Below are 12,592 nucleotides of genomic sequence, written 5' to 3' on the forward strand. Positions count from 1 at the left end.
TTACATAGCATCCATTTCATAAATTGCGTACCCGTTGAATTCATATATGAATATTACATATATTACTTCAAAATAGAAACTTAAATCATCCAAGACTAATGAATTTGAATGCAAGAGCAACAATGGTGCATGTACATGATAGCTACATTGGCTGTTTGAAGAAACATCACTGTAACTTTGGCATGCACAACTGAAGAGGTTTATTTAAATAGAAAAAAATGTGATATGTGAGTGTCCAATCTTTATAGCGTTGAATTGATATTGTACCTTTGGCCACGATACGAAGTAGATATTGACTTATGTTCAAGTGATGCACGTCCACGATCGCTAGATAGTGATACATGAATGAATTGTACAATCTCTCTCACACGCATACATATCTCATTTCCCTGTGGGCATCGGAATCACACACGCGCACTTCGAGTATTTCTCTCCCTCCGTCAGGGTTAAATTCGTCTTTCTACCCCGTCCTACAAGTCTCTCACACAGAAACACACACGCTCTCTATGTCTAACACGCCCACCCCTTTAATTCCGCCCACCCACAGCCACTAATGTCTCAAAGTATAATAATGTCTCTCACACATATGCTATCTACCTATCCCTTAATATAGCTAGATATGTGTCACACAAACTCCTTCTCCCTACTAGCAAGATGCCCATGCGTTGCACGGAACATCAAGATGCATTTGTATGAGAAGTTTATCTTGTGGGAGAAAAGGATGAATGAGGGAATGCCTTATTTGCAAATGCAGAGAGGGGTGTGGGTATCTTTTTGCAAAATTGCCATAGTTTCCTTCTTGTCCGTCGGATATAAATCGGATGGCCTATATTGCAGGATGGCAGGAACACCATCATCACCAACTCTGTTTTTTATAAGAGTAGAGATATGTGAGTGTCACTGCCCCCCCCCCCCACACACACCCACACTTCCCAACACCGAAGGAGTAGGGTGACACCTCGATCTTGATACTAATCTATCGACTGGCTTCTCTCTCAAACATACACACACACACTACCCGGCACCGAAGGAGTAGGGTGGCACATCGATCTTGATAATAATCTATCTACTCCTCTTGCAAACACACACACGCACACTCGCTAGTTGTGCCTTTGTGCCTACCGTGCACACTCTGGATACGTCTTTCTCTCCCCCCCAACAATGACAGCAGAAGGGTGACAACTCGATCTGATCATAATCTGTCAATTGGTTTCTCTCTCAAACATTGTGTCTCGGTGCCTCGCTCGATAGCCCCTCGATATGTAGACTTCTCGCGCGCGCACAGCTGTAGTGACGATGACGCTGAACCCAGTGTGCCTTGTTTTTACCGGCCTCATGTGATAGTTTTCACCCTGTTTTCTGTTAATTAACAAGGCAACCTTTTCTTTGTTACTACTAGTGAATCTGAAATCATTCAGGGCAGACATAAAATATATCACTTCAACCCAATTATCGTAGCAACTATTTTAAAAGAAATTAGCTAGCTGCCCGTGTGTTGCACGGAACATCAAGATGCATTTGTATGAGTAGTTTATCTTGTGAGAGAAAAGGTTGAACGAGGGAAGGCCTTATTTGTGAACGTGGAGAGATGTGTGGGTATATTTTTTGCAAAATTGCCATAGTTCCTTTCCTATCCATTAGATATAAATCCGACGGCCTATATTGCAAGATGGCACGCACACCATCATCACCAACTCTGTTTTCTACTCCCTCCGTCCGAAAATACTTGTCATCAAAATGGATAAAAAGAGATGTATCTAAGACTAAAATACGTCTAGATACATTTCCTTTTATCCATTTTGATGACAAGTATTTCCGGACGGAGGGGGTATTTGTCTTTTTAGAGATTTCAACAAGTGACTATGACCAGACCTTACCAACATACTCAAAAAACTAGTCCATAATTTTGATGTTACCCTCTTTTCTTGGCGGTGCAGTGCCATCTGGATACCTCATAATAAATCAAGGACAAATCTGACCCCTTCCTGAAAAGACATACGGAGCAAAATGAGTGAATCTACACTCTAAAATATGTCTACATACACATCCGTATGTGGTAGTCCATTTGAAATCTGAAAAAGACAAATATTTAGGAACGAATGGAGTATATATAAGAGTAGACATGGAGATATATCTCCAGCATGGTCTACAACAAAAATGTGCTGGGCTGGTTAGCGCCGGATGCTCGCAACGCGATGACATGAGTTCGAATTCTGTCTTTTAACTTTATATTTTTATATTATATATTACTCTACTTATTTAATATATACTTCTTTCACTATTGTACTGACAGTGGAACCCACAGAGTACCTAGAATACAAGATTAAGTATGGACTTGTTTCTTTTTAACTTTCTGTACGAAGCTGTAGCCACCATGCAAGTCACGTGTACACTGTACATGCAATTAACTTTTTATAGAGGGACAATCATACAGGAAATTAACTCAAATGGATTGGATGTCACTCTATTATTTCCATCATAAAGAGCATCTCCAACGGCAGCTGGCAAATTTCCTCCCGCTTCCTTAAGTGGAGGACGACATCAAACGCCAGCGGCATACATTTTTACAACTCTAACCAACCAGATGAAATTCATGCAAACACGGGCTGATTTCATATAAGCATGAAGGATTTCGTATAAAAAAGCGGGATCTTCATATAAACATGATGGATTTCATTACATTTACATGAACCAAGAGGTGACAATCCGGCTCTCTTGTATAATTAATACTCCCTCTGTCCGGAAATACTTGTCCTAGAAATGGATGTATCTAGACTTATTTTAGTTCTAAATGGTCGCTCGCGGATCCCTTTGTCTTCCTCATGTCCGTCAGACACTTGTGGGGTCGATGAAGGTCCTTGGAAGAGACGAAGCAGCAAAGAAACCACCTGAATCCGCGGTCGTCGCCTCGGCGGTGGCCTTCATGGGTCCCAAGTGGTGGCGGCCTCCCGTGTTCTACTTCTCCTCGATGATGGCGGTGGACACGGAGAAGCTGGCCACCGACTTGTCGCTCTCCACGAACCCGGCTTCTGTCTCTGCCTGCATGGCGCTGCTGTAGGCACGGGAGGCACGCCCACAGACACGGGAGGCGCGGCCACCGCAGACACTGGTGACGTGGTACGATGTGGCAGCGACAGCGCCCGTACCGGCGTGCTCGCCTCCGTGCCTACGTTGAGCAACTCGCCACTCCTCATCAAGCTGAACCGGAGCGGCGAGTTGCTAAACCACGCGCCCGCTTGGGGCGGCAACTGGCTCCGTCGGGACAAGCGAGGTTGGTGAAGCACCGAGCGGCCTCGCCCGTATCCGGAGGGCTCGGCAGGCCACCCAGCCGGGTAATATGCCGGAGAATGGCTCATTGGAAGCCATCGCAAGAGTGGAGAAAATGGTGAAGGAGGATATGGCGGAGCGGCAGAGGGGTGCGATTCTTGTCCGTTGTCTGTCTGGCCTCGTGTAAATAGAGGGCGGACGGTAGGAGCTTGGCCAGCGTCTGGCCTCGTTTAAACTGAGGGCGGACGGGAGGAGCTCGGCCGGTGTTGCGTTTAATTCCGGCCCGCTCATGAACGGACGTGTGGCCGGAGTAGGATTCTCGGTTTGCATGCGGGTTTAATGGTGGGGTTTAATGGAGGCGTCGGGCGTGCAGCGGGCGGCGTAGTACTATTTGATTTGACACCAGTGATGAGCTGTCAAATCACAAAGGCCCTCGCCTCTCGTGAAACCGACCGAGCTAGACTGCCCCCCCTCTAGCCTTTTAAAAAATGTATATACTCCACTTTTGTACAGTAGTAGTATCGATGGATTGTGCCATGGAGAAAAACTTGAAATTAAAAAAAAGGTGGTACAAATAGAGAGGGAGTATTCGATTTGACAGCGGGCGGCGCAGTTCCCGATACGGCTTTAATGTAGATGAGGGAGGGAGTAGCGGTTCCCGATATGTTGAACGGCCAATGCATCCTCCTTCAATTAATGCATGAGGGAAGTAATGGGAGGAGGTCCGGGAAAAGAGGCTGCACGATGTGAATGCAACACAGTTTGCCCTCATTGCCCTCATATAAAGGCGCCCCTCCATTCCAATGCATCTACCACATCGTAGGCACCTAAGCATTTGCCTAAGCACCTACACTAAGCGCAAAAGAGCTCACTCCAGACCCATGGTGGCGATGCATGTGAGCGGCCAGCGGCTGCGCCAGATGGTCCAAGACGTCGGCCTGTGGCATGGCACCAAGGATTGTCTCCAGACGGTGTTGGAGACCGGCTGATGGATGGCCACCGTCAACGCCAACTACGACTCTCAGTTGGACCAGATGATCGTTGCCACCAGCAACAAGTTCACCGTCCTCAAGAAGCTCGTGGACGACATCGCCGTACTCCTCCAGCCCGCGCGCCCGGGCTCCTCATTGCCTGCCACCCTAATCGGCCTCCATGGCTGGAACCTCTTACAAGCATTGGTGGCCCTGCGACTGCCCGCCGACGCCACGAAGAATGTCCACCTGGAGGTCGCGCTCGCCGCGAGGCGCCTTGCCCTGCAAGAATTCGTCGACCTACACATCCACGTGTACGAGGAAATCGTGTACATAGGTATCTACAAGGCCAGTGAGGACGCTACGACGTTGGCCTTCCTCAACCGGCTGGAAGCCTTGGATGCCTTTGCTGAGAAGCACCTTGACCTCGCCACGAAAGATGTCGCTCCTTAGCCACCGGTCATGTGGGGCCTTAGTGTGGCTTGCCTAAGGTGTGGCTTGAACCAAACACTTACCTAAGTTAATCAAACTTGCCTAACCTTACATTCCACCAGATTTTGCCACATGTTAGAATCCAGAAAGCTCCACATGTAGAAGCATAATGCACAAACCACCAGAATCTCATGCGTGCAATGCACGTGTACCTTACTAGTACTAGTTGGTAGTAGTAAGAAACAAATTCCAGTTTTGGCACGAGCTCGTACTATGGGAGCACCACAAGGCCTGCCGCGGGAGTTACATTTCCCTTTCGGGGCCCATGGGACCGAACTTCAGTGGCTTAGTGCCCGGCCTATGAGTCAATGACATGCGAACCTTAAATGCGGCTGGCCCACATGTCATTCTCATGGTGGTGCCGTGGTTCGCGACTCACTCGTTCGAGATGAACTGGACGGTGGTGGTGTGGCCGTGGCGAGGGTGCCACAGCTGGGCGTCGGGGCGTTACGAGGCATAGATGGCCACACCGGCAGGTACTACCTGTAGTACATAAGTACTCCAGGTGAGGATTGATGCCCGGGACGAAATGTGTCACAGCCGCTGGATGGAAATTCGATGGTGAGGGAGTACGGATCGGAGCACAGCAGCAGAGCAGGCAAACCGTGTCCAATCGGGTGTGTCTGTGGTAGAAAGTTGATGGTCATCATAATTTAGCTGGCCCGCATGTCATGCACACAAAGGCAGAGGAGCGGTGGGGCCGAGAGGGATGAGGGGCACGTCGGGGGGATGAGGATCCCCTAACGCGAACAATCCTACCATTCTGTCACTGACATGTGGGACCCATAAGCATGGGTCCCACCTATCAGCGAAGGAAAGGCAGGGCAAGGCAGTGATAGCCACGTTAGAGGATCCATGTCCATGTCGGGGGACATCGTGCCGTGGGTTGGAGCGGCGTCGTGGGAATCGCGTGTGGGTGTGGCAGTGGTAGAAACAAGAAACGTGATGGTCGCTGTGGTTCAACTTCCATGGACAAGCTGTCATGTCTGCTGACACATGTATATCAAAACTAGAGTGTTTATATTTCAAGCACGTGAACAAGTATTATTCTACTACTTTGGATCCATTGCAACGCACGGGCTAGCACATTGGTAGTAGTAGTGTCCATATCTATCTCTAGAGGCCTTCCCTCGTTCATCCTTTTCTCTCACAAGATAAACTACTCATACAAATGCATCTTGATGTTCCGTGGAACGCACGAGGATGTTTCCTTGGGGGTCTCTCCAGCGCGGCGTGGCCCTAGTTGCAAGTTGACGCCCCTTGAGATGCCGACGTTGAGGGGCACTCGGATTTCCTCCGATGAGCAGGTAAGATGAGTTTGATCACGTAGTAAATGCATTCTAAAGACTACTTCCTTGTCCATTTCCTAATTCTCCCCCTGCCCACTGTTTCACAGGTTAGGCTTGGTGCGGGTGGAGATTGGCTTGCATATGTACGGGAGGGTACCAACATCAATTTGCACAACATTTACAACGGTGACACCGTTCCCATAGAACCTTTGTCCAACATTGGGATCAGCCATGCAACGGGCCACCGCATGAATTGGCACGATGGAACCACGGTGAGATTAAATAAGATAGCATGAACCTTGCACATGGCGGTCAAAGGCGGACCATGCTGTCTGCGGCCGATTTGTTGCCGTACGAGTAGGAAGACACTGTGCTCCTTTCTAACCGCATCTTCGCGGTGACAAACCAGGGGACTTATTTTGTATGGGACACATCCTACGATATACTCCCTCTCTCCCAGTTTATTTGTTTTGAATCTTTTCATTTTATAAGTTTCAAATTCAAATTTAGAGCTCCCCATCACATGTTGAGATTACAATGTCCATTAAATTGTTGCATGCATGTATAGTAAAGAAACAAATCTCGAGTTTGGCATGAGTTCGTGCTGCAGGAGCACCACAAGCCCTGGCGCAGGAGTTACATTTCCCTCTCAGGGCCGTCGGGACTGAGCTTCAGCGCCTTACTACACCTACCTTTGAGTCAATGACATGTGGACCCGATAGGTGACTGGTCCACATGTAATGCTCCCGTAGGCAGAGGGGCAGTGGGGCCAAGAGGGGTGAGCCGCAGGTCGGCGGACGTGTGGTTTCATGGGTTTGAGCGGCGTCGTGGGAATCGCGGGTGGCTGTGGTAGAAACTTGATGCTCGCCACATTTTAGGTGGCCCACATGTCATGCACACAAAGGCAGAGGGGCGGTGCGGCCGAGAGGGGTGAGGCGCACGTCGGGGAGCGTGGTGTCGTGGGTTGGAGAGGCATCGTGGAAATCGCGAGATGAAACGTGATGGTCGCCGTAGTTGAACTTCCATGGACACGTTGTCATGTCTACGGACACATGCACTGCATACCGATCACTGGAAGGAGTAGCAGAGAAAGCTATATATGCGGATAAATAGTTCCTTATAGTCAAGTGGACCCACGCTACTACTCTGTTCCAAAGACATGCACACCATCGAAATAGTCCATCTATATCAATATACACCGAGAGGGAATAAATTTTTTTACAAGAGAGGAAATAGTTCATCCATCCATAATGCCCTCCTGCTGGTGCAACCTTTTCTTCTTCTTCTTCTTCTTCTTCTTCTTCTTCTTCTTCTCATTCTCTATGGGAGACGGCTTCGCAACAAGCTCTTTGGACCTTGCAGCTATCTCGAAACTCACACGGGCATCGAGGGCAGCATATTTTATCCGCTCGTACGTCAAGGGATAATTCTCCCATCCAGACGACCTTAATGCCACCGTCTCGTCACCCTTCTGAAGATTTGTACCGAGCACAAAATTTGCTACGTCGAATAGGGATGGTGTCTATTTATCACAATCTTCTACAGGAATTTTGATTCTGGTTTGTAGGTCAGCGATGCTTTTCAAATCAAGGTTGTACGGCTCCAGCTTCTGTTTGACCCCTTCGATGGCTGCCCCACAGAAGTATACGTCCTCCCAAGACAAGAAATCGTGAAACTCACCTGGTATGGAGGGCGAGTGTATGATGTGGTACACCAAAACATCATCTTCGTGGCACAGCTGAAGGACGGCGGTGCGCTGGATCTTCCCAGGGGCACGCTCCGTGTACTCTGCGTAGAGACCGATGACCCTCGTCTTTACCTTTTCGAGGGAGTTGGATACATTGTTGATCCACTGCCGAACAACCCTTGGGTGGACGGTGACGGTGGCAACTATGCGCATCGAGCCTTCGACGAGGACATGTTGGACGCTAAAAACCTGCATCTCGATCTCTTCCGCCATTTGGAACCGCTGGAACGGAGGGCTATGGTTTGGAGGATTAGGATTAGATGGCTAGTCTAACTGAAGTAGTAGATGATTATTTAAAGAGGTTAAAACAATGTGAACGCAGTGGGGTTTGGATGCAAATGAAGACGAAGGGGAGGTGAAGAGGCCGAGGAGAATCGGTTCCCGATGGAGAAGTAAATGGGAGAAGTGGTGTGCAAGCAGTTGATTAGATGGCTAGGTAGACTAAACAAAAAGGCTATGCAGGTCGACTGATGAGTCGTACATGTTCGTGTACGTGCCCATCCTTCCTGATAGGTGGGACCTATGCAAACAGATAAAAAATGTGTCATAGTTTTTTTTGAGTGGGTGAGTGGGAGACACAACATTCTCTGGTTAAGGAATACTCCCTCCGTTTAGGTGAGTATAAGTCACCTTATGAAAATCAGGTTTTCCCAAAACCTTTAGGCGTGGAGCATTAACTTCCTGCTCGATCCCCTCCCAGCCTCGTTAGCCAGCGTTCTCTTCCTCTGCTGCCGCATTCTACCTTTCCATTTTTCCTCTTCTCAAGTGTGGAACGATCTGCATGCCATCCTTGATACACCAGAACGACTACTGCATGCATCGTGGCAGGGCGTTGATTGGGCATGCATGAGAATTTGGTTAGTCCTGCCTTCGATCGCTGCATGCTGTCGCTCAACAGTGGCATGGCGGCGCTTGACAACCAGTTTGCTGGCAAAGTGCTGATGGTAACCATCAACGGCGACCGGCCTCCCGTCTCGCCGGACGACCTTGTCAAAGCTCTTGGCATTGCGCACAGCATCCAAATAAGTGACTTGCTCGTCGAAGTCTGTCTGCCACCGGCTGATTTCTTCGTCAGGTTCCGGACAACTTTCGACTTTAGTCGTGTGTTCGAATCTTCCCGGTGTTTGTTCTGCGATGGCGCGCTAGTGAGCTTTGATCGGTGGCACCCAGGATGGGGCTCGGTGCCCTCTGAGCTTGAGTTTTTAACAAAGCTTACCTTCCACGGCATGCCTCGACGTGCTTGGAACAGTGAGTCCATGAATGAGCTTATCAACGACCTTGGAGGTGAGCTCGTAAGTATGTTTGTTCCTCCAGACAGCTGGGCTCAGACGGTTATGGCATGGATGAAGAAGCCGTCCACCATATTGAAGGTGATTGGTGTTGAGATACCGGTGCAGGAATCGGGGTTGTACTATTCATCGCCACCAAGGCTGCCGCGGACCATGTTAGGGATGTACCTGTATCGAGTGTTCGTGCATGTCGAAGAAGTGGTCAATCCATCAATCGAAGTCCTGTCGCTGCCGCTGGTGCCAGGGTCCGTCAACGACGTCCATTACAGGAGTCAACGTTAGACTTTCCCCGTGTTGCTTGGAATGATGGATGGCACAGGGCCTACTCCATCGCGCAGCGGAGGCCACTGCTTCTTTGGGAGAAGAGGCGGGGCTGGCTGCCTGGATGTGCTCTAATTTGAGGTAACAATTGAATCTTGTCAGATACTAGTTAAATCCGAGCTATGGGTGTGAAGCACTGATATGCCAGTACATTTGATTGTGACCTGTTCTAATTTTGTACCTGAACTTTTTTTTAGAAAGGGATGTACGTCAACTTAATGTGCTAGCAGAACTTATTGTGTTGTCTGTCTGTTTTCTTTGCACAACATTCAAGATATTTCCCCGTCATTGATAAAGACGATGAACCGTTATGTACGACTTCGTTGGTTTCAACATAGCCCTTCCCGTAGCGATCCACTGCTTCCATCCTGATTGTGCCGCCTACGTGAAATTTTTGCATGCAAGTTCAGTGTGCGATGTTCTATATGATTGTGTCAACTATATAAGTTTTTACTGAGCATCAGCAATGCATATGGCTGAAAGATGTATTTACGAGCATCGGCCGATGGGTCTCTCTATCTCTCTCTCTCTCTCTCTCTCACACACACACGCACACACACGCACACGCACAAGTGGGACCCGTTGAATTATTTATTTGCTCGTGACAGCTTTTAATTAGGTTCCACTATAATCTAATTTTTTTTAAGTTATTAATTGAGCTCAGTGACTTCAAAAGGTTGTATAGAAGCCTTGTTTGGGCCTTTCCGGCGTCGCTGAATGTGGGCTGAGTAATCATGTTAGGTTGTACTGTACTACATAGGCCTTTTTTTAACATCAGCAATGCAACTGGGCCGACAGTTGTACACAATATCCGGGTCAACTTGTTATTCTCCGCCCCGCTGGGCTGCAAACTTTCCTAGGAGGTATGCATTAGGCTTAACAAGAAAATGGACTTTAAGCTATAATAAATGGAATGTAATTATAATAACTGAACAGTTACTATGCACCAAACACGTAATTAGTTTGAAAAATATATAATTTTTAGAATTTGAAAATTTTAATTTCATTACTTGTTGCGCGTGCAATATTTCGTTAGATTTTAACATAATACAACTTTTTTTTAAAATTATATTTAACCTGACTAGAAATTTCGGATAAAAATATTTCGGATCCCATCAAAATGTGGGAATTTTTTTTGAATTCTGTTTTGAGCGGTCGTTTGAAATTATTAATCGTTATCCTAGCTAGAAGTTGGGTTGTACTTTTAACAAACTATAAATGGGCTGTATTAAATTCCATTAGAATTAAAAAATGGGTTGTACATTCTTACAAATCGCAAATGGGCTATATGTTCTCTGTCAAATCTGAGTTGTGGGCCTACTAAGTTGACGCATACCAAGGACTTTGTCAACTTAGTCAATATAAATGATTCTAGCTGCAGTGATCGTAGGATGTCCATCCAACGGCCATAGTGCTTCTTCAAGCTCTGGTCTTCTTGCTCCAACCGCCCAAGCAGCGTCGGTCGTGTCGCGTGCTCCTGCCTCCCGTGGCCGACTGTGATGCCGCGGAGGCCTCACCGCCCCGTACTACTCCCACCACTGGCCAGGCCATCCCTCTACTCACCCACACCCCCTGTTATTCTGCGGCGACGGCAGCCTCACACCGCAGCCGAACCAGTGAACCCTTGTACTCCTTTCCGCGCGGGCTTCCACCGCTGCGTCTTCCTTGGCTCCGCGTCGTCCCCTTCCTAGGCCTCGCCGTCGTCCAGACCACCGCCCTGGTGCTCTCGGTGCGGCATGGTCAACATGGTCAATGACCGACTTCCATCGAAAGAGTACTGTACGTGGAGAGGCTGACAGCTGGGTCCAGGCGGCCGCAAGGAAGTGCATTCTTATTATGTGCAAAATAATTATTCCTCCACCTGACAGCAGGGACCCACCGGACGGGCCACCTTATTTTGCGAAAAAAACGTTTCCCCCTGACTGTTGGGACCCACCGGACGGGCCAGCGTATTTCGCAAAAAAACCGTTCCCCCCGCTGTCAGCTGGGACCCACCGGAAGTGCCTCCTTACGCACAAAAAAATAAATACCCCCCTACTAGCTGGGACACAACATGGTGGGAGGCTGACTTGTGGGCCTACTAAGTTGACTGGGACGGGGGCCTTTGTCAACTTTAGTCAATATGAACGATTCTAGCTCTAGTGACCGTACGATGTCCATCCAACGATCGTAGTGCTTCTTCAACCTCTGGTCTTCTTGCTCCAGCCGCCCAAAGTAGCGCCGATCGTGCCGCATGCTCCTGCCTCCTGTGGCCGGCTGTGCTGCCGCGGAGGCCTCACCGCCCCCTATTATTCCCACCGCTGGCCAGGCCCTGCGGCGATGGCAGCCTCACACCGCAGCCGAACCAGTGAACCCTCGTACTCCTCTCCACGCGGGTTTCCACTACCGCGTCTTCCCCGGCTCCCCGTCGTCCCCTTTCTAGGCCTCGCCGTTGTCCACCGCCCTGGTGCTCTCGGCGCGGCGTGGTCAACGTGGCCAAGGAACGACTTCCATCAGACGTGGACTTTACGTGGAGAGGCTGACAGCTGGGTCCACGGTCGCAGCAAGGAAGTGCCTCCTTGTTACACGGAAAATAATGATTCCTCCACCTGACAGCTGGGACCCACCGGACGGGCCACTGTATTTCGTGAAACAATGTTTCCTCCTGACCGCTGGGACCCACCAACTACATCTTCGCACGCAAGGAAGTGCGTCCGGAAAAAAACGATTCGTCCCCCTGACTGCTGGGACCCACAAGCTACATCTTCGCAGGCAAGGAAGTGCCTAACAGTTGGGACCCACCTGGTCGAAGCGTACGTAGCATTGTCATTCTGGCCGCGAACATGAACGTACATATATAATGGTGGATGTAGAGGCGCGCACGTGTCGTAGTAGAGGCGCGTACGTGTCGTAGTAGAGGCGCGCACGTAGCATGTACACGTACGTACAGCGGCCAGGGTGCAAGAAAAAAAATACGGCCACGTATGTGTACATACGGGCGGGGTCTCGAACGCCTACTCGCGCATACGTACGGCCAGGGCTCGTGTACATGACTGGATCGGAACGGAGAAACAACATCGTCGTCGTGTTCATGGGGAGGCAACGGAATGCGTCGTGTTCATGGGGAGGCAACGGAATGCGTCGTGTTCATGGGGAGGCAATGGAATGCGTCGTGTTCATCGGGAGGCAACGGAACGTGTGGGAGCCAACTGGCTGGGTCGGAACGGAATGCGTGGT

This window comes from Triticum dicoccoides, chromosome 6A (genome assembly GCF_002162155.2).
Source record: "Triticum dicoccoides isolate Atlit2015 ecotype Zavitan chromosome 6A, WEW_v2.0, whole genome shotgun sequence".
Classification (NCBI taxonomy): Eukaryota; Viridiplantae; Streptophyta; class Magnoliopsida; order Poales; family Poaceae; genus Triticum; species Triticum dicoccoides.